General features: G+C 41.0%; 1 protein-coding gene across 4 annotated transcripts in view; it reads left to right on the top strand.

Annotated features, from left to right (window-relative positions):
* RFX8 (regulatory factor X8) overlaps positions 1 to 25,804 on the top strand; it is a 255,588-nt gene that overhangs the window by 110,798 nt on the left and 118,986 nt on the right. Inside the window, exon 1 of one of the 4 annotated variants that reach the window (XM_073897875.1) lies at positions 3,003 to 3,133. The exons of the other annotated variants lie outside the window; for them this stretch is intronic. The gene's annotated coding sequence lies outside the window, so the exon portion shown is untranslated. Of the gene's footprint in view, positions 1 to 3,002; positions 3,134 to 25,804 lie in introns of those variants that run through there. 4 annotated transcript variants of the gene reach the window in all.

Here is a 25,804-nt window from a genome sequence, read left to right as displayed (position 1 = left end):
AAACTTAACCAAGGAGGTGAAAGACCTCTGAGATCTATAAAACATCAATGAAAGAAATTGAATGCAACACAAATAAATGGAAAGATATTCTGTGCTCATGGACTGGAAGAGTAAATACTGTTGAAATGTTCCTACTACCCAAAGCAACCTCCAGATTTAATGCAATCCCTATCAAAACACCACGAGCACTTTTCACAGAACTGGAACAAGTAATCCTAAAATTTGTATGGAACCACAAAAGACCCCAAATAGCCAAAGCAATCTTGAAAAAGAAAGCAAAACTAGAACCAGCGCAGTCCCTGATATCAAGATATATTACAAAGCTGTAATAAAACAGTATGGTGCTAGCACAAAACTAGACACAAAGATCAATGAAATAGAATAGAGAGCCCAAGAATAAGTCCATGATTATGTGGTCAATTAATCTTTGACAAAGGACACAAGAATATGCAATGGGCAAGACAATCTCCTCAACAAATGGTGTTGGAAAAACCAGGCAGCTACATGCAAAAGAATTAAATTGGACCATTTTCTTATGCCATATACACAAAAATAAACTCAAAATGGATTAAGGATGTAAATGTGAGGCTTGAAACCATTAAAATCCTAGAAGAGCAGCGATGGACATTGGCCATAACAACATTTTTCTAGATAGATCTCCTGAGGCAGGGGAAACAAAAGCAAAAACAAACTATTGGGATGACATCAAAATAGAAAGCTTCTGTGCAGTGAAGGAAACAATCAACAAAACTAAAAGGCAACCTACTGAATGGGAGAAGATGTTTACAAATGACCTATCCAATAAAGGGTTAGTATCCAAAATATATGAAGAACTTAATACAACTCAACACCCCCCCCCAAGTAATCCAATTACAAAATGGGCAGAAGACATGAACAGACATTTCTCTAAAGAAGACATCCAGATGGCCAACAGACAGACACATGAAAAGACACTCAACATCACTCATCAGGGAAATGCAAATCAAAACTACAATGAAATAGCATCTCACACCTGTCAGAATGGCTAAAATAAAAAACGCAAGAAACAAGTGTTGGGGAGGATGTGGAGAAAGAGGAACCCTTGTGCACTGTTGGTAGGAATGCAAACTGGTGCAGCTGCTATGGAAAACAGTATGGAGATTCCTCAAAAATTTAAAAATAGAACTATCCTATGATCCAGTAATTGCACTACTACTGTATATTTACCCCCAAAATACAAAAACATTAATTCAAAAGGATACTTGTGCGCCTATGTTTATAACAATTATTTACAATGTCAAATTATGGAAGCAGCCCAGTGTCCATTGATGGATGAATAGATAAAGAAGATATGTTTATATATATATGTGTGTGTGTGTATATCTATATATATATATAATAGGATAGTATATATAATAGAATATTATTCAGCGATAAAAAGAATGAAAATCTTGCCATTTGCAACGACATGGATGAGACTAGAGAGTATAATGCTAAGTGAAATACGTCAATTAGAGGAAGATGAATATCATATGATTTCAGTCATGAGGAATTGAAGAAACAAACAAGCAAAAGAAAAATAAACAGAAAGACAAACCAAGAAACTGACTCTTAACTATAGAGAACAAACTGATGGTTACCAGAAAGGAGGTGGATGAGGGGAAGGGGTGAAATAGGCCATAGGGATTAGGGAGTGCATTTGTTGTGATGTACACTGGGTAATATATGGAATTGTTGAATCACTATATTGTACACCTGAACCAAATATAACAGTATATGTTAACCATACTGGAATTAAAATTAAAACTTAATAAATAAATACATAGAAAAGATTTAAGATGGTGAAGGAGCAAGCCCACCTTTTTCAAGCGGGAATAGGCTTTTGGGAACTCAGGCCATATCTCAGCAAATCTATTGTAGGAAAGGATATATACAGATATTAATGGTCAGGTAATGTGTTCCTTTGAAACTTCCAGAGTACCTGCTAGTACATCTTTGCCCACCCACAGAAATCCTCAAACCCCAGATGAAGACTTATGTTACAGAACACACTGAAGAAGACCAGCTCCAAAGCTCAACGTGTGCCCTTGGTCAACCTCATAACCCAGGCTTATGGTCATGTGCATAGAACCTCCTTCCACCTCTCAGCTTCAGTCTCATGCAATTGGCAGATAGAATTGGTCAGGCTTCCTTTCCTGTTCCTTCCTTCCAAATATTGCCTCAGGACCTTTTCAGTTTAGGACTCTAAGACATACTTCCAAGTTAAGAGAATTAGTGTTTAAGACGAAAACTATTCACTGTCTTAGATTTAAATTCCTGAGTGTTATTCATCTATAAAACAATGGGATATGTCTACATGCTTTTAGATTAAGGTGCCATAATTTATTTAACCAATTCCCTATTCTTAAGCATCTGAAATGATTCCTATTTTTTTACAATTGAAAATATATAACTTATATGTGGCATAATTCCTAAAGTAGTGTCCTGGGTTATAAGAAGTCATAGAACAGGGGAGCCTGTGTGGCTCAGTCGTTGGGTATCTGCCATCCGCTCAGGTCATGATCCCAGGATCCTAGGATCGAGCCCTGCATCGGGCTTGGCGAGAAGCCTGCTTCTCTCTCTCCCACACCCCCTGCTTGTGTTCCCTCTCTTGTTGTCTCTCTCTCTGTCAAGTAAATAAATAAAATCTTTAAAAAAATAGTCATAAAACAAATTTGTAGCTTTTATTATACATATTGCCACACTGTTGTCCCTAAAGATCAAACCAATTTAGAGTCTGACCAAGCTGGATATTTACATTGTTATTTATTTGTGAGCTTTATAGGTACTTTATACTCTCATAAAATTTAACATTTACATTTCTAAAATTGCTTCTATGTATTGATTCATTGCATTTGCTTGTGTATAAACTGCCGGCTTTGATCCCATATCAGGTATTGATTGGTCATATTTGCATTTACTCTGTCTGTCCCTTGGAAGGCATTTTATCAGTGATGTTTGCCCTTCCTTCTCCACACAGATTGTTGGCTTGCCCTTGGTGCACTGAGGCGAGGGGTCCTGTCATCAAAGGAGAAGCTGCCAGGGCACAGCTGCTCTGTCCTTGAGCCTCTTTGAAGTCTAAACAGAAAGCATTTTAGTGCTTACTTAGTGCCAGGTTAGTGCTTTCCGTGTTATCTGTAAGCAGAGTCAACTCCTGCCCTTTGGGTTTTTATCAGACCTTCTTTCGGGGACCTACTGATGCCCTGTTCTAAGTTTAAAAGCTTTCTTTTTCACTAGTGAAGAGGAATCTTGCACAAATTCTCAGCACCCATGAGTTCTAATCATCAGAATTTTGTGATGTCTTCCTATTCATCCAATTCGATGCTCCTTGCCTGGACTCAGAAGTGAGACTATGTGTACCTTATAACTCCTCTAAGCCAAAAACCGGCCATCGTCCCATTAATGCTTATACCTTGTTCTTCACACCTGTGGCCCAAGCTTTTAGCTCAAACTTGGACTATTCCGATCATTTTCTCTTGGACTCCATCCTGGATAATAGGAACTGGAGAAATCAGAAAAGGAAGTTGGTTTTTTGTGCCTGGAACTGGAGTTACCACTTGTTTGTGGTCAGTGGATAAAACTAAATAGGGGCAGCCTCCCCAAAATGAGGAGTGCCTCACGAACCATGGAAAAGTCACATGTACTGCTAGAAGGAGTCTCTTTTGGGGTCAATGTATTCTGCCTTCTGGGTAGATGTTAAGGTACCCATTTGGGTAGTTGTTAAGGCGAAGAGAACTTCTCTGTTACCTCTGGTAATGTCTCCTAATCTACTTTTCCCACAACAAGCTTCTTACTCCATGTTATTAGCTCAGGAGTTGTTCAAAGTGGGGGTGGGTGGAATCCATTCAAGATGCATCAGATGGCTTTGGAACTCAGTCTTCCTTTAGAGCATTTCAAAACTGGTTGCAAACTAATTCGACCCATGGAAGAAAGTTAAGTGCTTAACAATCAGTGAAAAACCAAATAAATGAAAAGTTGAAGTGGAAAGATAACTGCTATCCCACAATGGAAGTGTTATGGTGGAAAAAAGGAACTCACTCAAAAGTTCTCTTAATTAGTCCAAATTAAGATGTTGCAAATATGTGAATTGATTTGTATTTAATTAAACATGGTCTCTGATAAATATGTTGATATAATCTGCTTCAGGTTTAGAAGAATCTTCTGGTTTATTATTATTATTATTATTATTTTACAGATCTTAGTGTGAAATAGAAGAAGAAAATTAAGGCATTTTATAATACTAGAGCTATGTTTTGCAGTGGCCATTAAAAGGCAATGCAATTCCAGATTCCACCTTGGGACCCTTTCTGTTTCACTGAGGAATCTAATTCTTTGTGTTACACTACCTCATTCTATGAGGGGAAGCCCACAAAGATCATCACAATGAAACTTCCTGTGGCCCTCAAGGGCATCCTTTAGGAATGGAGGTAGAAGAAAGCTCAACAGAAATACGCAACTAAACCTCTGGGAGTTTCAGCAAGTGACTGTCAACCAAGGTTGGGTTAGGGGTTCCAGTCTCTGGAAGAGAGCCTTCTGTATATCTGCCTTCTGTATATCAAGTCCTTGGCTTTCCTCATTTAGTCTCACTTATTGCTGTGTTAGTCCAGGTTCTCCAGAGAGACAGAACCAATAAGATGGATAGGCAGGTAAGTAGGTATGTAGGTAGATAGATAAATAAGGAATTAGCCCACCCAATTATGGAGGCTGTCAAGGCCCAAGATCTGCAGGGTGAGTTGGCAAGCTGGAGACACAGGAAAACTGATGGTGTATTTCTAGTCTGAGTCCTAAGGCCTTTGAACCAGGAGAGGCAATGGTGTCAGTTCCAGTCCAAAGGCTGGCAGGCTCAAGACCCCAGAAGAGCTCATATTTCAGTTCAAGTCTAAAGACAGGAAAAAGCCAATGTCTCAGTTCAAAAAGCAGTCAGGCAGGAGAATTCTGTCTTACTTCGGGTAGGGTCAGCCTTTTGTTCTATTCAGGCCTTTGCCTGACTGGATGAGGCTCATGCATATTGGGAAGGACAATCTGTTTTACTCAGTCTACTGATTTAAATGCTAATTTCATCCAGGAACATCCTCGCAGACACACCCAGAACAATGTTTAACCAAATATCTGGGTACCATGTGGCCCAGTCAAGTTGGCATGTAAAACTGATCATCACAGTCACTGGTGTACAGACAACACTGGCTCAGGAGATGTAGGAAACTTGCTATAGAGAGCAAGATGGAGTCACTCACGTCAAGCAGTGACTCATGTCAAGCAGTGACCTAAGCAGCCAAGGGCATTACAGCTAAGACCAGAAATCGCCCAAACCAGCACAGGCTAAAGACACCCAGAACTGATAACGAACAGAACCAGAGGAGACCTGCAGAGGCCCAAGACTGATTAAATACCCTTTAAAAGAGAGGACTTTTGCAGCAAACTGTCAGACTCTCCAGACGCTGACCCTTGCACGTCTGACCACATCAAAAGGCAGCTGCCACCGAAGGCTCTGCCTGACTAATCTTTGAACGTAACAGATCCTCCACTGTTTGAACAGGATAAGCAGTCAGCGCTGAGAGCTGGCCCGGACCAGACCCAGTCCTCATCTCAACTGTGCGTGCAGGGACTGACTTGGAGTTGGGTTTGTTAACTTCTTCCCCCTCATTGCATCTTGCTTGTTGTGTGACTTGGTATTGTGCTTCACTTTGTGTGACATGTAGAAGCCATGTTAAACGTGTAGTGAAATGTCATTGAGTTTGGAATCCTGAACCTGCTTTATAATTGTGTTAACCTTGCTTTATGATTGAATAAAGCTGACATGGCAGAAAAACACAACTCTTGAGGGGCAGGCACAGGAAGGTTCTTTCCACACTGCTGCACAATGGGAAATATACCCATTTTTACCTCTGCTATGAGGAGTGTGATTTAGGGAAAAATGGGAGTGTAGTGATGGCATCCCTTTCTCTAGATGACAAAGGTGATTAAGTAGAAGGCAGAAGGGACTCTGAATTCCCACACCTTGGGGCCCCTTCCACAGTGGGCTGGATGAAGATGTGCTCAGTAGCTTCCCCTGGTGGCTCTGGCACCTTTTCCCACTGCGAGGCTTTGCTAAAGGAAGGTGAGAGCAAAAGTGGCCATTGTGGGCCCCTGGGACCCAGAATCACTGAAAGGAGGGGACTAAGGTTCCTCTCCAACAAAGCAGGTATTTGGTCTGTTGCTGTATTGCTCAAAAGCTTGGAGATTTAGCTTTGTGTTGCACTATTTTAATAATCATACCAAAAAGTTATCCAGCAGCTGCCTGGAAGCAGTGTGATGGAAGGATACAGACATTACAGCCCTTTGTGGGCAGTGCTGCTTCTGCCTTCTCCAAGTGCTTCCCAGCCCTGCTATTGATTTTGACTTCCAGGTTCTTTTTGTGAGATTAGTGTGGAGGTGATATTTCTTTACAAACCAGGAAGATTCCAAGAGATCCCTTTATTTTATTTTATTTATTTATTTTGCTTTTATTTATTTTTATTTTATTATGTTATGTTAATCACCATACATTACATCATTAATTTTTGATGTAGTGTTCCATGATTCATTGTTTGCGTATAACACACAGTGCTCCATTCAGTACCTGCCCTCTTTAATACCCATCACCAGGCTAACCCATCCCCCATCCCCCCTCCCCTCTAGTTTGTTTCTCAGCATCTCATGGTTCCTTTCCCCCACCAATTTCCCCCCCTTCATTTCTCCCTTCCTATTATCTTCTTTTTTTAAAAAAATATAATGTATTATTTGTTTCAGAGGTACAGGTCTGTGATTCAACAGTCTTACACAATTCATAGCGTGCACTATAGCACATAGCCTCCCCAATGTCTATCACCAAGCCACCCACCCCCCCCACCACTCCAGCAACCCTCAGTTTGTTCCCTGAGATTAAGAATTCCTCATATCAGTGAGGTCATATGATGCATGACTTGCTCTGATTAACTTATTTTGCTCAGCATAATACCCTCCAGTTCCATCCATGTCTTGCAAATGGCAAGATTTCATTTTTACTGATGGTTGCATAATAGTCCATTGTATATATATATATATATATACCACATCTTTATCCATTCATGTGTCGATGGACATTTTGGCTCTTTCCATAGTTTAGCTATTGTGAACATTGCTGCTATAAACATCAGGGTGCATGTACCCCTTTGGATCACTAGATTTTTATCTTTGGGGTGAATACACAGTAGTGAAATTGCTGGGTCATAGGATCTATTTTCAACTTTTTGAGGGTAGCCAACAGACACATGAAAAAGTGCTCAACATCGCTCGGCATCAGGGAAATCCAAAGCAAAACCTCAATGAGATACCACCTCACACGAGTCGGAATGGCTAAAATTAACAAATCAGGAAACGACAGATGTTGGTGGGGATGCAGAGAACGGGGAACCCTCCTACACTGTTGGTGGGAATGCAAGCTGGTGCAGCTACTCTGGCAAACAGTATGGAGGTTCCTCAAAAAGTTGAAAATAGAGCTTTATTTTATTTTTTATTTTATTTTATCATGTTATGTTAATCACCATACATTACATCATTAGTTTTTGATGTAGTGTTCCATGATTCGTTGTTTGCGTATAACACCCAGTGCTCCATGCAATACGTGCCCTCTTTAATACCCATCACCAGGCTAACCCATCCCCCCACCCTCCCTCCCCTCTAGAACCCTCAGTTTGTTTCTCAGAGTCCATAATCTCTCATGGTTCGTCTCCCTCTCTGATTTCCCCCCCTTCATTTTTCCCTTCCTACTATCTTCTTCTTCTTCTTCTTCTTCTTTTTTTAACGTATGATGTATTATTTGTTTCAGAGGTACAGGTCTGTGATCCCCAACAGTCTTACGTAGTTCACCATAGCACATACCCTCTACAATGTCTATCACCCAGCCACCCCATCCCTCCCACCCCTCACCACTCTAGCAACCCTCAGTTTGTTTCCTGAGATTAAGAATTCCTCATATCGGGGCACCTGAGTGGCTCAGTCATTAAGCGTCTGCCTTCGGCTCAGGTCATGACCCCAAGATCCTGGGATCGAGCCCCACATCAGGCTCCCTGCTCGGCAGGAAGCCTGCTTTTCCCTCTCCCGCTCCCCCACTTGTGTTCCTTCTCTCGCTCTGTCTCTGTCAAATAAATAAATAAAATCTTAAAAAAAAAAAAAAGAATTCCTCATATCAGTGAGATCATATGTTACATGTCTTTCTCTGATTGACTTATTTCGCTCAGCATAATACCCTCTAGTTGCATCCACGTCTTGCAAATGGCAAGATTTCGGTTTTTTGGTGGGGTTTTTTTTGATGGCTGCATAATATTCCATTGTATATATATACCACATCTTCTTTATCCATTCATCTGTTGATGGACATCTTGGCTCTTTTCCATAGGTTGGCTATTGTGGACATTGCTGCTATAAACATTGGGGTGCACATACCCCTTCGGATCACTACATTTGTGTCTTTGGGGTAAATACCCAGTAGTGCAATTGCTTGGTCGTAGGGTTCCTCTGTTTTCAACTTTTTGAGGAACTTCCATATTGTTTTCCAGAGTGGCTGCACCAGCTTGCATTCCCACCAACAGTGTAGGAGGGTTCCCCTTTCTCCACATCCTCGTCAATCTCTGTCGTTTCTGGACTTGTTAATTTTAGCCATTCTGACTGGCGTGAGGTGGTATCTCATTGAGGTTTTGCTTTGGATTTCCCTGATGCCGCGCGATGTTGAGCACTTTTTCCTGTGTCTGTTGGCCATCTGGATGTCTTCTTTGGAAAAATGTCTGTTCATGTCTTCTGCCCATTTCTTGATTGGATTATTTGTTCTTTGGGTGTTGAGATTAATAAGTTCTTTATAGATTTTGGATACTAGCCCTTTATCTGGTATGTCATTTGCAAATATCTTCTCCCATTCTGTCGTTTGTCTTTTGGTTTTGTTGACTGTTTCTTTGCTGTGCAAAAGCTTTTTATCTTGATGAAGTCCCAGTAGTTCCTTTTTGCCCTTGCTCCCCTTGCCTTTGGCGATGTTTCTAGGAAGAAGTTGCTGCGGCTGAGGTCGAAGAGGTTGCTGCCTGTGTTCTCCTCTAGGATTGTGATGGACTCCTGTCTCACATTTAGGTCTTTCAACCATTTGGAATCTATTTTTGTGTGTGGTGTAAGGAAATGGTCCAGTTTCATTCTTCTGCATGTGGCTGTCCAATTCTCCCAACACCATTTGTTGAAGAGACTTTTTTCCATTGGACATTCTTTCCTGCTTTGTCAAAGATGAGTCGACCATAGAGTTGAGGGTCCATTTCTGGGCTCTCTATTCTGTTCCATTGATCTATGTGTCTGTTTTTGTGCCAGTACCATACTGTCTTGAGGATGACAGCTTTGTAATAGAGCTGGAAGTCCGGAATTGTGACGCCGCCAGCTTTGCTTTTCTTTTTCAATATTCGTCTGGCTATTCGGGGTCTTTTCTGGTTCCATATAAATTTTAGGATGATTTGTTCCATTTCTTTGAAAAAAGTGGATGGTATTTTGATAGGGATTGAATTAAATGAGTAGATTGCTCTAGGTAGCATTGACATCTTCACAATATTTGTTCTTCCAGTCCATGAGCATGGAAGGTTTTTCCATTTCTTTGTGTCTTCCTCCATTTCTTTCATGAGTATTTTATAGTTTTCTGAGTACAGATTCTTTGCCTCTTTGGTTAGATTTATTCCTAGGTATCTTATGGTTTTGGGTGCAATTGTAAATGGGATAGACTCCTTGATTTCTCTCTCTTCTGTCTTGTTGTTGGTGTATAGAAATGCCACCGATTTCTGTGCATTGATTTTATATCCTGCCACTTGACTGAATTCCTGTATGAGTTCTAGGAGTTTTGGGGTGGAGTCTTTTGGGTTTTCCACATAAAGTATCATATCATCTGCAAAGAGTGAGAATTTGACTTCTTCTTTGCTGATTCGGATGCCTTTTATTTCCTTTTGTTGTTTGATTGCTGTGGCTAGGACTTCTAGTACTATGTTGAATAGCAGTGGTGATAGTGGACATCTCTGCCATGTGCCTGACCTTAGGAGATAGCTCTCAGTTTTTCCCCATTGAGAATGATATTCGCTGTGGGTTTTTCATAGATGGCTTTTATGATATTGAGGTATGTACCCTCTATCCCTATACTCTGAAGAGTTTTGATCAAGAAAGGATGCTGTACTTTGTCAAATGCTTTTTCTGCGTCTATTGAGAGGGAGAGCCCTTTATTTTAAATGTTTAATTGAAAACTCTAGAAAGAAAAAAGAAATACTCACCTTTATGGAGAAATACATCATGAGAGGGAGTTCTCTTTATTCCTGTTTGCTGTTTAAGAGTTTAAAAGGCTGGTAGAGAGGGCTCTTCTTTTTCTGTTTTCCTACTCTTTAGCATCCCTTTGTTAACTCACCCACCTTCTTTCTAGAACTTTTCACACAAGCCAGCTCCAGACCAATTTCCTAGTTGTGTGGCAAGAGAGGAAGTGGAAATGATTTATGCACGTGTAAGGTACTTGCTATCCGGCACAACGTGATTGCATAAGACTGTCTAACAAGAGAGTGGTGGTTGGGGGTGAGAGGACATTAGTAACAGGACTGGAAGTGCCAGGGTGTTAAGCAAATGGGGAAATTCATTTCACCTTCCCTTCCAAAGAGGAAATGACCCACCCTGCCACCCCCTCCCAGAGTAACACTTCAAGTAAAAATGTGGAACATTTCAAAAGACAGAACTCCAGCCCTCCACAACCATAGCCAGGAGCTGGCAGAGGACTTTGGAAGGAAGCAAAATTTTATAGAAATAAACCAATAAGGATTTACTTCTTATAGATGACACTGGTTGTGCACAAGCCAAGTGTCAACGGTGGTAGTGAGGTCTTGAAGCCAGGATCAAATAGCCCAGAGTCCATTAGACAGCAGGAGACAAGAGTAGGAGGCCAGCAGATGCACACCCTAAAGAGGGTCTGAGCTGAACAGAATTAGTCTCTCAGTCACTAGGGGAACTTGAAGTTAAGAGCCAAGTGCCTGGGAGGCATTGACAGACTGTTGGTAAATTTTTCAGGTGTTTGAGAGAAGTGATGAATAGAACCAGGGGAAAGGAAGAAATATGCCAAATAGAACAGCCATGGGAATGAGTTCCCCAGGGAATCATGGGCAGCAAGTTTGGGATATCCCAACTGCAGGAGAACAAAGCAGAGCTCTGGAACTACAGGATCAGGGCACAGGCAGGGAATATTCAGGTCTCATGGACAGGTATGAGCTACAGATTGAGTGAGGATGGAGCAGACATGCCCTAGCAGTCCAACCATATGAGAATATGGAGTTAGCACGTTTATATTATTTAAGACATTATCAAGAAAGAAAAAACGAAGTGAATCTGATCTAAGAGGTGTGCATTCTCTTCTGTTATTTTTATGCTTCTGGCTGATTTGTAGCCTTGGGGTGATGTTGAATGGAGCAGAGGCCCAAGATTTATGCTAATTGTGAGCATCTTTGAGCAAATGTGTATGTATGTTTGGGGGGAGGGTGGATAAACAGTGAGGTTAGTTACCAGGTGAGCTGGACTTGGGCTGTGTGAGGGAGACCATGGCAGGGGCGAGGGAAGGCTAGTGTTGAAGGCCCCATAATTTCTTCTCATCTAACTGCTAAAATCTCTTGGATCTGAGACAGATCAAATTGCTACCATCTGAATGATGACAGTGGGAGCCAAAGCAAACCCTACTTTTTAGTGGGGCTGTGGGGTGCAACGACTTGGAGTCTGTGGAGCCACAAGATACATTCATTCATTTATTTGCTCATTTACTCATCCATTTATTTATTCACTTATTCCACAATCATTATTATAAACTAAGTTCCACCAGTTGGGTGTTTTTCCCACTTTGTGATTGATGGAATTGCCATGAACTATAAACTTATTTACATTTCCTTTTCTCTTCAGCACAGCAGCCAGCAGGAAGGAGTAGATGCAGATGGGGTAGAGGCAGGCAAGGAAGATGAGCCAGGTAAAACTGAAGGGGTGCCAGTTAGGAGGTTTTGCTGACATCTTCCTCGGCTTTATAATCTGGCTCCCCCCTTGCCCCCATTTCCAGCCCGCATGCCCAGACACTTCCCTGATGCCCCATGTCTAGCCAGCTCTAACCACTAACTGAACATCTCCACATCTCTATGTGAACTGGGAATAATATCACCGCAGTTATCGAGAGCTTTTAATGTGCTGAGGGCTAAGGTAGTTGCTCTATGTTCAAGATCACATTGATCCTCACATGCACCCCATACGGGTGAGGAAATTGGGGTTTAGAGAAGTAACAAGCCCGGAGTTACTCAGTAATGCTATTTCCTGCAGCACTGGAAGTTTCTTCTGCCTGCAGAAGAAAATGTGCTTTCACAGGAAGTCAATCAAAATGAGTATGAGTTTGTATTAGTTTCCTAGGGCTGCCATACAAAGAAGCACAAACCAGATGGCTTAGAACAACAAATTTATTGTTTCACGATTCTGGAGCCAGAACTCTGAGGCCAAGGTGTGGGCAGGGCGATACTCCCTCTAAAGAAGTTAGGGAAGGTTCTATTCCTGGTCTTTTCCCGGGCTTCTACTAGTTCCTTGGCTTGTGGCAGCCTAACTCCATTCTTCACATGGCCTTCTCCCTGTGTGTGTCTGTATCCAAATTTCCCCTTTCTATGAGGACACCACTCATGTTGGATTAGGGGATAGCATATTCCATTATGACCTCATCTTAGCTAATTACATCTGCAAAGACCCTGCTTCCAAATAAGGTCACATTCTGAGCACTGGGGGTACTTCAACATATGAATTTGGGGGAGGGATATAATTCAACCTGTACAACTGTTTTGTGACCTATTTCTCTACTGTTCTAACAGGACCACACACAATTTCCTCCTAACCATGTGGAGGGGAGTGGGACCAGTGGGGAATGAAGAGGGGAACGGTGTGGGGGGGCGGCATGGATGAGCTCTCTCTCCTACTTCTAGGACTTGCACATCATCAGGCTGTGTCCATTTTTCCTAAAGGGGATATGGGGACTCCCTCGTTTTAGGATGCACATGCCCTCTGTGTACACAGGTAACTTCTCCTTCACTAGGGGCAAACACCCGATTAGGTACTTCTTTCCCAGTTCAAGGATCTAATGGTACAGATTGCCATCTATGGTGTTCCTTCTGTGGTCTCTTTCTTCCCACATTAGGAGTCCACTGATGGTCATTCAGGCCTTTAGTCAACACACGTAGATGCAGTTCCTGCTGTATGCAGGGCACAGGGAGCCCATGCATCAGGGTCTCAGAAAACATGCAGTCTTATGGGACAGGAGCCAGAATACCAGGCAGGAGGTTTGTTAACAAAAGAGAACAGACAAAATACTGATGTTTTGCTTCTCTCTTGGAGGACTTGGGGAAGGCTTTTAAGAGATGTGCAGTAGTCTGACATTGGGGAAAGGTGGTGATTCTGAGAAGGGGTGGGATGGCACAGGCTCTCAGGAAGCAGGAACAGTGTGGGAAGAGAGGCAAAGCCCAGAGCATGCATTGTTTGGTTTAGATAAAAACTGTGAGCTATTTCAAGTGGAAAAATGGGGCAATAATTTTGGACAGGTGGATTGATTAAAGGGTCTTAAATGACAGGGTAAAGAATGTGGACTTAGAGAATCTTTGAGGAGTGCCTGGGTGGTTCAGTCAGTTGAACATCCAACTCTTGGTTTTGGCTTGGGTCATGATCTCATGGGTCATGATCTTATGGGTTATGGGATGGGCCTGTGTCGGGCTCCATTCTCAGCGGGGAGTCTGCTTGAAGGTTCTCTCCCTCTGCCCCTCCCCCTACTTGCATGTGCTCTCTTGCTCTCTCTCTCTTTCAAATAAATAAATAAATCTTTTTTTTTTAAAGGAAAGAGTCTCCTTGAGAATGTTTCCTTCCTCAGTTTTTTTTTCTTTTCCCTTCCCAATGAAAACATGATCTTTGTGGTAGGCAGAATAATGGGTTCCAAAAATATGTCCACACCTTCATCCCCAGTACCTGTGAATATGTTACCTGATGCAATAAAGGGGATTTTGCAGCTATGATGAGGGTTAAGGGCCTTAAGATGGGAAGACTTTCCTGGATTAATGGGATGGGCCCAATTTAATCATATGAATCCATAAAGTCAGAGAACACTTCTGGGACAGAGAACTAAGGAAATGCCAGCATGGGGAGGACTTGGCTTTGAAGATGGAGGAAGGGCCACTGGGTACTGGAAAAGGCAAGGAAATGGATTTTTCCCTGGAACCTACAGAAAGGAACACAACCCTATTGATGCCTTCATTTTGGCTCAGTGAGACCCATATGGGATATCTGACATTCAGAACTGTAGGACAATAAATTTATGTTGTTTTAAGCCAGTACATTTGTGTTAACTTGTTACTGGGCTGCTTGGGCCTTATAGGGCACCTGGTTCCATTCCGTGAGGTTACTTTCTGACCTAGGAAACTCAAGTGCAGCTCAGCTAGCCCCGTGCTTGTTCCATTCCTCGACAGTTCCTTCCTCAACCCTCTACCCTTCTCTGGTAGCTGGTGGTAGTGGTGGGACAGGAGGGCATTTTCACTGGCACCAGACCTAATCTGGAACTGTTTCAGGCAGGAATCAACAGCCATACAACAATGCATCAGTTTCCCAACTTCCATGGTTATCAGGTTAAAATGTAGCCATTTATAGCTTCTCTATGGAAGCCACCTCTGTGCATTGCTTTCTATATCCTAAAAATAAGAGAATAAAATAGTTTTACAAAACAAAAAGAAGAATAAAGAAAAGAGAGAGAGAGCCCCCATACAGATTCTCATAAAAATCAAACAAAGGGACGAGGATGGGGAAGCCAAGGACATTGAACTTTAGGCCTGCTGCCTGATAGCCTTTAGATGCAGGGCACATGGGTCACTTTCTTTTCCCGGATTCTATATATAGCATGTCAGTTAGACCAGCCTTTTCTCCAGAGGCCAGCTCCACTCCACAGTAGATTTCCACCTGCAGGAATTTTGGGAAGAGGGGGAGCTGCTTTGGTTTGCACTTTCCTTCTTCATATTTGGTGCTATAACTAGTTCTGAAGTCATTGTTCTTTCTAAAGAGATGGTTAGATGAAGTAGGTAATAAGAAAAAGTATTGCTTTCACAGCCTTCATTGTTCCAATAGAGAGGGCAATTCCTTTTAAAAGAAATGATGCAAGCTATGGCTCTGTGTGTATTTACCAACACATTACAGCCCAGTTGCCAACTCTTAATTGACAATAAGATCATGAATAGTTGCTAGCTAATCCGGATATTTACTAACGGCCAGCAGAGACAGAAACGTCTTCTTTAGATGGCTGATGCTGCCACTGGGTGCCAGAAGTTACTGGCAACCCTTGCTTCTCTCATTCTTTCCTCTGAATAGCCAAACCTCCCTGTGGCTGCAGTTTTCCTTTTCTAAAACCGATTGCTTCCATTTTACTGCTCACACCAGTGTGTTGGACATTTACCTGCATCTTCCCACAGTGTTTTATTGCTGAGTGCTGGAGATTAGATCACACATACATCAAAGGCACTTCCAAACTGATTTGAAAATTTGTTCCTTTGGCATTTCAAAACATCATGCGTATTTCTCACTCCCTGTTGTTGTTGTTGTTGTTGTTTTGCCAGAGAATTAAACGTGGAAAAACCAAAATTTATTCATTAGTTGGAAGGAAAAGATTGTGAATATTTTATTTATTCAAAATGCAAACTAATATAATTTGAGGCACAGAATTTTAAAGCCAGGAGTCTGGAAAATGTCTTCCAGAATAAAAGGGATGGCCCTTATCACTTATGAAGTAGTCTTTCCAAAATAAATGAACTGGAAACTAATGAAACCTCTAGATCTATTTACACAAAAAATAGAAGACAGATAAATGAACATATTAAATGGCAGCATGGAGTTGCCATCCATAAAATCCATACCAGGAGAAACTATAGGACGAATGGCCCAATTTCCTCAATAAGTATATTAGAAGGAATAGAGAGAGAATATCTGAGGGGCATCTTACAGGTTAATCGATTTAAAATGTATCAGTCATTTGCAATGTGCAGACCTTAGTATGGAGACAACTGGAAATTTGAACATTGACTTCGTATTTATAATTTTAAGGAATTATTGTTAATTTTTTTTAAAGATTTTATTTTTATTTATTCGAGAGAGAGAGAGAATGAAAGATAGAGAGCACGAGAGGGAAGAGGGTCAGAGGGAGAAGCAGACACCCCGCCGAGCGGGGAGCCTGATGTGGGACTCGATCCCGGGACTCCAGGATCATGACCTGAGCCGAAGGCAGTCGCTTAACCAACTGAGCCACCCAGGCGCCCGGAATTATTGTTAATTTTTAAAGTTGTTATAAGAGTAGTATGAATATACACTTTTAAAACGATTCCTTATCTTTTAGAAATACCAATGGAAATATTTACAAGGGAAAGATCCTGGGTTTGCTTCAAACCATGTAGTAGGCAGAAGGTGAACCAAGGTTGACATGAATTAATCATAGTGGGAGCAGGGATTTGGGTACACAGATATTCATTAAACTATTCTACTTACACAATGTTTGAAATTTTCCACTAAAAAATGTAAAATCAAAAGCATTGCTTAATGTAAAAATATAGAATCCACTGATGTCCTTAAAATTGCCCACATTAAAGGAAAAATCAGAAGTGACATGGGTATAAGTTTCTAGACATCTGCAACTCCTCCTTGCCAGTCCATGTCACCTCCCTGGACACCTCCCATCCTACCTCGCTCTCCAAAGTACTGTAGGTCTGGTTGCTCATGGAGAACTTAGGTGAAAGTCTGAGTAATGTGTAGCACTGCATTAGCCTTCAGAGGACTGGCTATTTCCATCGTTCTCAGCTCCCTTCTTGGTCCCCACAGCCCTCTCACTTCCGGGGTGCCCACAGAAATTTAAAAAAAAAAATTTTTATTATGTTATGTTAGTCACCATACAGCACATCATTAGTTTTTGATATAATGTTCCATGATTCATTGTTGGACCTTTTTATTCAAAAAGCAGTTTATTTTGCTCATTCCAAGTCTGTCCTGACAACTCCATGAGGACTCCTTTCCTTATTGTATATACAGCACAGCTCTTTCCCTGAGGAAAACCTTCACAGCTTAAAAATCAGGGCAGTGGATTGCAGAAATGGCTACAATTTTTGCTGTTCCTTCCATCAAACAGCGAAGTCTATTTCCTGACCCTTTGAGTCTGGGCCGGCCTTGTGACTTGTAAAGAAATAGGCTGAGTGGCATGGCACTGTGAAGAGGCGCTGAGCTCCACTGCTGAATGGAAGCCCACAGGGAGCAGGCACGAGCCACCCAGTGAGGTGCCTAGATTGTTCAGCTTCCTGCTGACCACAGATGCAGGTGTGATCCCAGGCTGGACCGATCAGGCTAGCGTAAAACAGAACCAGCCAACCAAACCACAAAATGATGAGCTAGATAGATAATTGCTATTTTAAGGCATTCACTTCAGGGATTTTTTTTTTTTTTTTAATGCAGGAACAGTTAACAGAGCCAATTACTCTTTCCTACTGCACGGATGGCACTGGGTGGCTCCAGTGAATAATAGACACTTGATAAGTAGAGTGATGGGTGGCATGGAGTATTTCCCAAAATAGGTAAATTAGAGGTCAGAGCAGACTTCCCAGAACAAAAGACACCTAAACTGAGACAGGGAAGTAAATATGAATTAGCTAGGGATAAAGATGGGAAAAGATTTCTAGGGAGAAGAGACTGCACCCACAATGCTAGCAGCATCCTAAATGAATGTATGTTGAATCATTATGTGACATCTTTGAATTAAAGACTTTTACACTAAAGGATGCAATGAGATGAACCTTTTAGTTTCCATCTGAATTGTCTTCAGGTATTTTGTCTTTGCGATCCTCAAGTCTAACCCTCTCAGGAGGGGAAACTGAGGCCCTAATAATGGGCTGCTTAGTATTATAGATATTCAAGCACACATATTCTATCTACTAGAAGTGAATAAGCTCCTTAAGCAGTGAGGGATTATTTATTTTAGCGTTCCCAGACCTACCAGCTACCTACACCAAGTGGGTGAGTAAATGAACAGACCGATGTATTACCCAGAGTCTTTGAAATTTTCGAATCTCCAGGAAAAATTCATCATACTTTTTATTAATACTGTAGGCCCAGATTTGCTCCTGCCCTGCCAACAGTTTCTGCCTAGACTGGTGTCTGTAGATCCAGCTTTATTCAAACTACCTTTGCTGTGGTCTTCTCAGCTTTAAAAACTTGCCCGCTATGTTCATTTTGATCATCCCTTCAACATTTTAAAATCAGCATCTCTCCAACTCCTCCCTGGCAGGTGTTTGATCCTTCATCCTGGTGTGCTTTCCTGTTTTAGGGAATGATTAGAGCCTGCAGGGCCCTGGACCTACATCACATTCAGTCTGGTTTGAAGGAGGGCAATGCTTCACAGAGGTTCAAAATGGGAAATCTCTGAGGCAGAAACTTAAATAGAAATGTGCCAGTTTTCAGCACTGAGCAACCAATTTATGAATCTTTCTGATATGTGAGAGAGAAAGCAGCTAAAGGGGCTCTTATTTTCATTAGAGAAAAAAACCCTATGAAATATGAAAAACTAATTTAACCTACAGGTTCCATCTGTGGATTTTATATAGAGACGAAGCTCACATGTATCTTCCCTAACACCTATAGAGCAACAAGCCAAGAAAGAATAATAGAAATTTAGACATGTATGGGACCTTAATGATAATCTAATTCTGTACATGTATCCTGTACTTGCCCTCATTTTACAGAAAGAAAATTGAGTCTGGGAGAAGTTAAGTGTGTGCCCAGATTCAGAGAGCAAAATGTATCTGGGGTGACAGGATGTTTTTTGTGGCGATGACTTCAAAGTGCACACCCGTGTGTCAAAATTAATCAAATTATACACTGTGTGCAGTTTATTGTATGTCAAGGATGTCTCAATAAAGAGACATTAAGAAGAATGAGAATTAAGAAGAATGAAGGCAAAATAATGTTTTCAGGGGGTTCAGAACCACTACTGGACTGTAACCTTGAACAATCTAGAATGTGAGACACATTCTTCAATGAATGAATTATTGAAAAAAACAAAGAGGGGAGGAGAACACATAATGAAAAGAGATGTAAGAGACCTACCTATCAAATACAATGTGTTGATTTGTTTGGGTCCAGATTCAAATAAATCAACTATAAAATAACATTTAGGAGAATATCGAGAAATTTTATACACTGGATATCTGATGATATTGAGGGATTAATTTTTCTCTCTTTTTTTAAAGATTTTATTTATTTGATAGAGCGAGCACAAGCGGGGCGGGGGGAAGCAGCAGGCAGAGGGAGAGGGAGAAGCTGACTCCTTGCTGAGCCCAATGTGGGGCTCGGTCCCAGGACCCTGAGATCATGACCTGAGACGAAGACAGGCACTTAACCAACTGAACCACCTGAGGGATTAATTTTTTTTTTAAAGATTTTATTTATTTATTTGACACAGAGAGAGAAACAGAGAGCAAGCACAAGCAGGGGGAACAGCAGGCAGGGGAGAAGTGGGCTCGGTGCTGAGCAAGGAGCCCAACTTGGGGCTTGATCCCAGGATCCTGGGATCATGACCCGAGCCAAAGGCAGCTGCTTAACCGACTGAGCCACCCAGGCACCCCAGGATTATTTTTTTTAAGTGTGATAATGGCATTGTGATTTTGCTCAGAAAAAATAAAAGGTGGAGGTTTTTTTAGATTTATAAATTAAACTATTTACAAATGAAATATTAGGATGCCTGATATTTGCTTCAAAATAATCTAGTCTAGATGTTTGAAATGTTAAGGACTTATTAAGATTTTGGGGGTGAAATGGTATTCTGGGTAATTTTTAAAGAGATTGTATTTTTGAAATGCATAATGAAATATTTACAGAGGAAATGATACGGTTTTTGGGATGTGCTTCAAGGTAAACCTGGCAGTGGGCAGTTAGTGGGGGTCTGGATGATGATCACTACTGAGGCCAGTGATGGACATGTGGAGATTCAATCAGAAGTTCCTTTCTACTCTGGTATATATTTGACATTTTCCAAAATATAGGCTTAAAAACCAACATTATGAAATTATTGAGTTAAGTCTAGATTATGAATTGGTGTTAACCCATCATTTGACTGGCTAGTGGGGAACTGGGCATACCCACAGAGCTAGAGGAACAGCACACAGATTACTAGTTGAAAGGGGAGAACCACACCTGTTTTTAGGTCCATGTGAAGCTCAGGAAAGTGAGCTGTTCAGAGGGCAGTTAAGAAGAAACCCAATCTCTCCAAAGACAGACTAAAGCCATGTTAACTTCCGTTATCATCTGAAGCCTTCACATGCTCGTATTTAAAACTAAAAAAGACACCACCAAAATATGAAGTGAAAGTTATAAGAAACTCTTAAATACTCTGTTTCTGTATTTTCTATCTAAATTAAGGGGATGATTTCTTTTTCTCAAAGAAAACTGAAGTTTGGATTGTTCTAGTTTTGCATTGCATCCTGCTTTAGGCTGCCCTAAAACAAAAACAGAAACAGAAAATACCTTAACCCAAATGCCTGAGTGGCTCAGTCGTTAAGCGTCTGCCTTCGGCTCAGGTCATGGTCCCAGGGTCCTGGGATCGAGCCCCAAATCGGGCTCCCTGCTCAGCAGGTAGCCTGCTTCTCCCTCCTACTCCCCCTGCTTGTGTTCCCTGTCTCACTCTCTCTCTCTCTCTGTCAAATAAATAAATAAAATCTAAAAAAAAAAAGCTTTAAAAAAAAGAAAATACCTTAACTTCAGTAGGCTCTTCTAGGTCTTCAGAATGAAGGGTATCAGTTTTTCCTTTGGCTAGATTTTTATGTTTGGGTATGTTTTGTCAATACGTTTATCATCTTCCTCACTTTCAAACTGTATTTCCTGTCCAGAAACACTATTTCAAGGTTATATTTAGCTTTTCACATAGAATTCCTCAGGCTGCATCCAGGAAACAGAGCCCTATAACTGGAGGGTGGGGTCACAAGGTCAAGGTGTTTCCTGGATAAGAACTCCATCAGTGTTATGTCCAAACTTCCAACATCCCCACCATCCACTGTGCCCTCCTCACTGTCAGAGCCCATGGGATGATAAGCGACCAATAGCAAATGAAGGGCTAATTTCATGGAAGAGTTTTTGCCGCCCAGTGGGAGGGAAACTGGATCTTGTCATTCATATCCTTGTAGACTATGAATCTAGGTGACATGTCACCTATAAAATCTTTTACTCTCCAGCTCCTAAGTGAGTTATGTCCATTTATCACCTGTTCACTGTAAGCAATGCTCCACATGAGATGCTTTCTTCTTCCCTTGTGTATAGACCCAATTGAATGGTAAATGCAAGAGTAAGGCCGATGGTGATCAAAATATCACTTTGTTACCAATAAAACCTGGATTGGAGGATGTAGTGTAGGTGAGCAACTCACATTGGCCATTGGCTTACTAATATACTCCCCATCCTTCTCTCACACATGTCCTCCTACCCCCACATCCTGATCATGGAAAGCCCACATGAGGGAAACCATGTTTGCAAGCATACCCTCTTATCCAAGATTGTGCCTCATACTGGTCTGGGCAGGGAAGGAAAAGAGAGATTGTTACCTCATTGCTGGAGCCTTTTATATTAGATCCTTTCAGTGGAGAACATAGACCAATAGCTGTCACCCATAAATCAAGGAACCTGTGGAGGAATGAATAACGGATAGGGCAATAGGCCAGGAGTGATACTCAAGAGGATGTCACCTCATTGGTAATGGGAGGAGTGGGTATGAGTGTTCCTTTTTAATAAGCAGATGTGTGTTGGAGGTGCGATAGGTGCAGGGTGGCAGTGAGGGTTCAGGGTAAGGGGATGAAAAAAATAAAAAACAAAAATTAGGAGACAAACTCCCTGTCCTAGGGATCAGAGGCCTAAGGAAGGGACAAAACCAGGAAATGGCTGGTATCAGCTGAGTTATTTATCAGTTCAAGTAAATGACTAAGTGATGGCCTTTCATATTGTAATTTTGCTGAGTATATGCCTAAACAGATTCCAAGTGGTGAAATTTAAGCTAAGTGGGAATTTTTTTTTTAAAACGTGGAGCAGATGAGAAAAAGGAAACTCAGTTTCTAGTTCAGGACCTATAAGCAAAATTGGGTAACTAACCCTGTGATGGCCTTTGCAGTAAGTTGATACCACAGGAAATGACATGGCTTTGAGCAGCCTTTAAAGTTAACCTAAATGTTCATTGTCTTGCTCCAACTGAGGGTACTACATAATTGAAAAAGGAAGTGAAGTGCTTTTGTCCTCTAATCATGTGGTTAAATCTAGAGTCAGATAAGGCCAAATGTGTAAATTCCAATGTTTATTGATTATGTGGTCAGAAAATATCTGGAATAACCATGCAAGTGGGAATAGTGTCTAATTTTGCTTACAATTATATTCCTGATACTTAGCAGAGTGCCAATAGGCACTCTGTAAATACTTGATGAAAGAAAGAAAGAAGAAAGAAAAGGAAGGAAGGGAGGGAGGGAGGGAGGGAGGGAGGAAGAAAGAAAGAAAGAAAGGAAAGAAAGAAAGAAAGAAAGAAAGAAAGAAAGAAAGAAAGAAAGAAAAGGAAGGAAGGAAGGAAGGAAGGAAGGAAGGAAGGAAGGAAGGAAGGAAGGAAGGAAGGAAGGAAGGAAGAAAGAAAAAGAAAGAAAGAAAGAAAGAAAGAAAGAGAAAGAAAGAAAGAAAGAAAGAAAGAAAAGAAAGAAGAGAAAGGAAGAAAGTCAAGTTAGTCGGTGTGGGTAGAATATAGGTTTTTGGGTAGGGATTTGGGAATTGGGTTTATCAAGAGATTTTCTGCTCTCTAGGAGGACAAGGAAGAAGCTAAAGAACTTTGGTTACCAGAGGTTAAGGCAAGATATAGAACAAGAACCAAACAAGTTAGTCAAGGCATATTATGAGGTTAGAGATAGATCAGAGAACATGTTTCCAAGCCTGGTAATGTAGGGTAATGTGTGCCCTAACCCTGTTCACCAGTGAGCACTGAGGTTTGGAAGACTCTTCTGTTTCTCACCTAAAAAAACGAAGCCTTATGGATGTAAAATATTTGGAAACACAGATGAACTTCTGCTTTTGGCCAAGATGAGTAACAAGGATTGGATTTACTTCCTACTTGAAACAACTAAAACACCGAAGAAAATGTGGTTTCAAGACACGGACCTCAGGCAATGAAGGAGAGTGATCCTGAGAGGGGAAAATAAAATTTGCCCCAGTACTGCCTACAGAGAGTGTCTAAGATGTAGCACAGGGAGAAGAGCCCACAGAGAACCCCACAATCTTCCAATGTTGAATAGATGAGACAGGTAGGTGGTCCAGGGAAGCCAAGGTGACTGAGTGAGTTCTCAGGACAGAGTACTGAAGACCAAGGAGCTACACACAATGACAGCCTTTGAGATCAGCAGGAGGTCTCCCTCAAGTCTTTCTTCACATGCATGTGAGGAAATTACCTAGAGCCAGGGAAAAGGTCACACAAAAGGATAAGAGGGAATAATCCCCTAACAGGACTAAGAAAGTTCTTCCCAATAGCCAAAGTGAAAAACCTCACAATTCATGGAATATCAATTAGAGAACTCAAGAGTTTTGCCTCAGTAGTGAGACAAAATTATCCTTAGACTAAAACACCACTAGTCTCACCTTGCAAAACTTAAGAGCAAGATCTCAAAGTATCAAACTCTTTCCAAGTAACTTAACTGCATCCCAAAACAAGATTCAAATATATTTATAGGAATATGAAAATATCCAGTCCTGAAAATTCAGTCTGGCATCCAAATTACCAGACATATAAAGAAGCAGCAAAATATGATCCACAATGAAGGGAGAGAAAAGCAATTAATAGAAACCTACCCAGAAATAGTACAAATGACAGAATTAATAGTTAAGGACATTAAGACAATTATTTCAACTATATCCCATATGCTTGAGAGCCTAGGGGAAAGATTGAACATGATAAGTAGAGACATGGAATACAGAAAAAAGACCCAAATCAAACTTCTAGAAATGAAAACATCAATGTCTGAGATAGAAAGTACACTGGATGGTGTTAACAGAAGATCAGACATGACAGAAGAAAAGATTAGTACACTTGAGGACATAATAGAAATTATCCAACATGAAACCCAGAGAGAATACTGGGAAAAAATAAATAAACAGAACATCAGTGAATCCTAGAACAACTTAAAACAACCTAATATACATGTAATGAGAGTCACAAAGAGAGCAGGGAACAGAAAAAAAATTGAAGAAATAAAGGCCAAGAAATTTCCAAATTTGATAAAAACTATAAACACACAAATCCAAGATGGCCTCTGACCCCCAAGAAAAGAAACATGAAGAACACTACATCAAGGCATATGATAAAATTGCTTTAAAACATGTATAAATAGGGGTGCCTGAGTGGCTCAGTTGAATGAGTGTCTGACTCTTACTTCAGCTCAGGTCATGATCTCAGGGTCGTGGGATTGAGCCCCACATCAGGCTCCCCACTCAGCAGGGAGTCTGCTTGGGATTCTCTCCCTCTCCCTCCCCCTTAGCCCCTCCCCTCTCACTCTCTGTCTCAAATAAATAAATCTTTTAAAAAATAAAAAATAAATAAATGTAGGATACTAATATCACAAAGGCTGTAAGGGGAAAAATAGAAGTATACTGTTGTAAGTTTCTTGTGTTATACATGAAGTGGTATCATATCATTTGAAGGTAGACTGTGATAGGCTAAATCATAAATCAGCCACCATAAAAACATAATAAAGAGTTAAAGTTAATAAACCAACATAAGAGCTAAAATGAAATTTTTTTTTTAAATATTCAAGTAATCCAACAGAAGGCAGAAAATTAGAGAGAAGAGAACAAAGAACAGATGGGATAAATGTAGAATACATAACAAAACACTAGATTTATTTTTTTAAAGATTTTTTATTTATTCATATGACAGAGAGAGTGAGAGAGGGAGAGAGGGCATACACAAACAAGGGGAACAGCAGGCAGAGGGGGAGAAACAGTCTCCCCGCTGAGCAGGGAGCCTGAACTGGGGACCGATCATGACCTGAGCTGAAGGCAGACACTTTAACGTTTAACCAGCTGAGCCACCCAGGCGCCCCAAGACACTAGATTTAAATAAAAGCATATCAATAATCACATTTCATATGCATTGTCTAACTAGTCTAATTTAAAGGCAGAGATTTTGATTGGATAAAAAAATAAAAATTAAATTAAAAAAACAAGACTCAACTATATTCTGCATCCCAAAAAAGACAGAAGTTCTATAACCCCTTAACCTACAGTGTCCTAATGGTACCTGAAAAAGTGCATCCTTCCCTGCTATTCTATCTGTAACAGTTCCTTCTCCATCCAATGAGCCACTAGTCATGAAACCTCACAACATTTGATTTCAAGTCATTACTTCTGTAATGTCTCCTCAGTACTGACCCACTCAACTCAGACTTCATTTTAGGTAACTGTGCTTTTGCCCAACCTGTTTCTTTCCATTGACCTTTGACCCCTATGACCAGCGCACCTTCCTTCTCTGCCAGCTCTCAGCCCTACAAATCATGACACTTATATCAAGATACAAGAAATCAGAGCTCGGTGATGTGGGACTGAGACTTCTTTGGGTCTGTCCATCAGTCTTCCTCAGCTCCAGTTTCCTCTACTCCTCAGAGCTAAGGCCACATCAGATGGATACTGTTTTAGCAACAGCTAAGGAAGATTACCACAT

The sequence above is a fragment of the Callorhinus ursinus genome, unplaced genomic scaffold (assembly GCF_003265705.2).
Source record: "Callorhinus ursinus isolate GAN/ISIS: 27379988/994484 unplaced genomic scaffold, GSC_fseal_2.0 scaffold10, whole genome shotgun sequence".
NCBI classification, from domain to species: domain Eukaryota; kingdom Metazoa; phylum Chordata; class Mammalia; order Carnivora; family Otariidae; genus Callorhinus; species Callorhinus ursinus.
The sequence above is the reverse complement of the archived record's forward strand: the minus strand, read 5'-3'. Positions and strand labels throughout refer to the sequence as shown.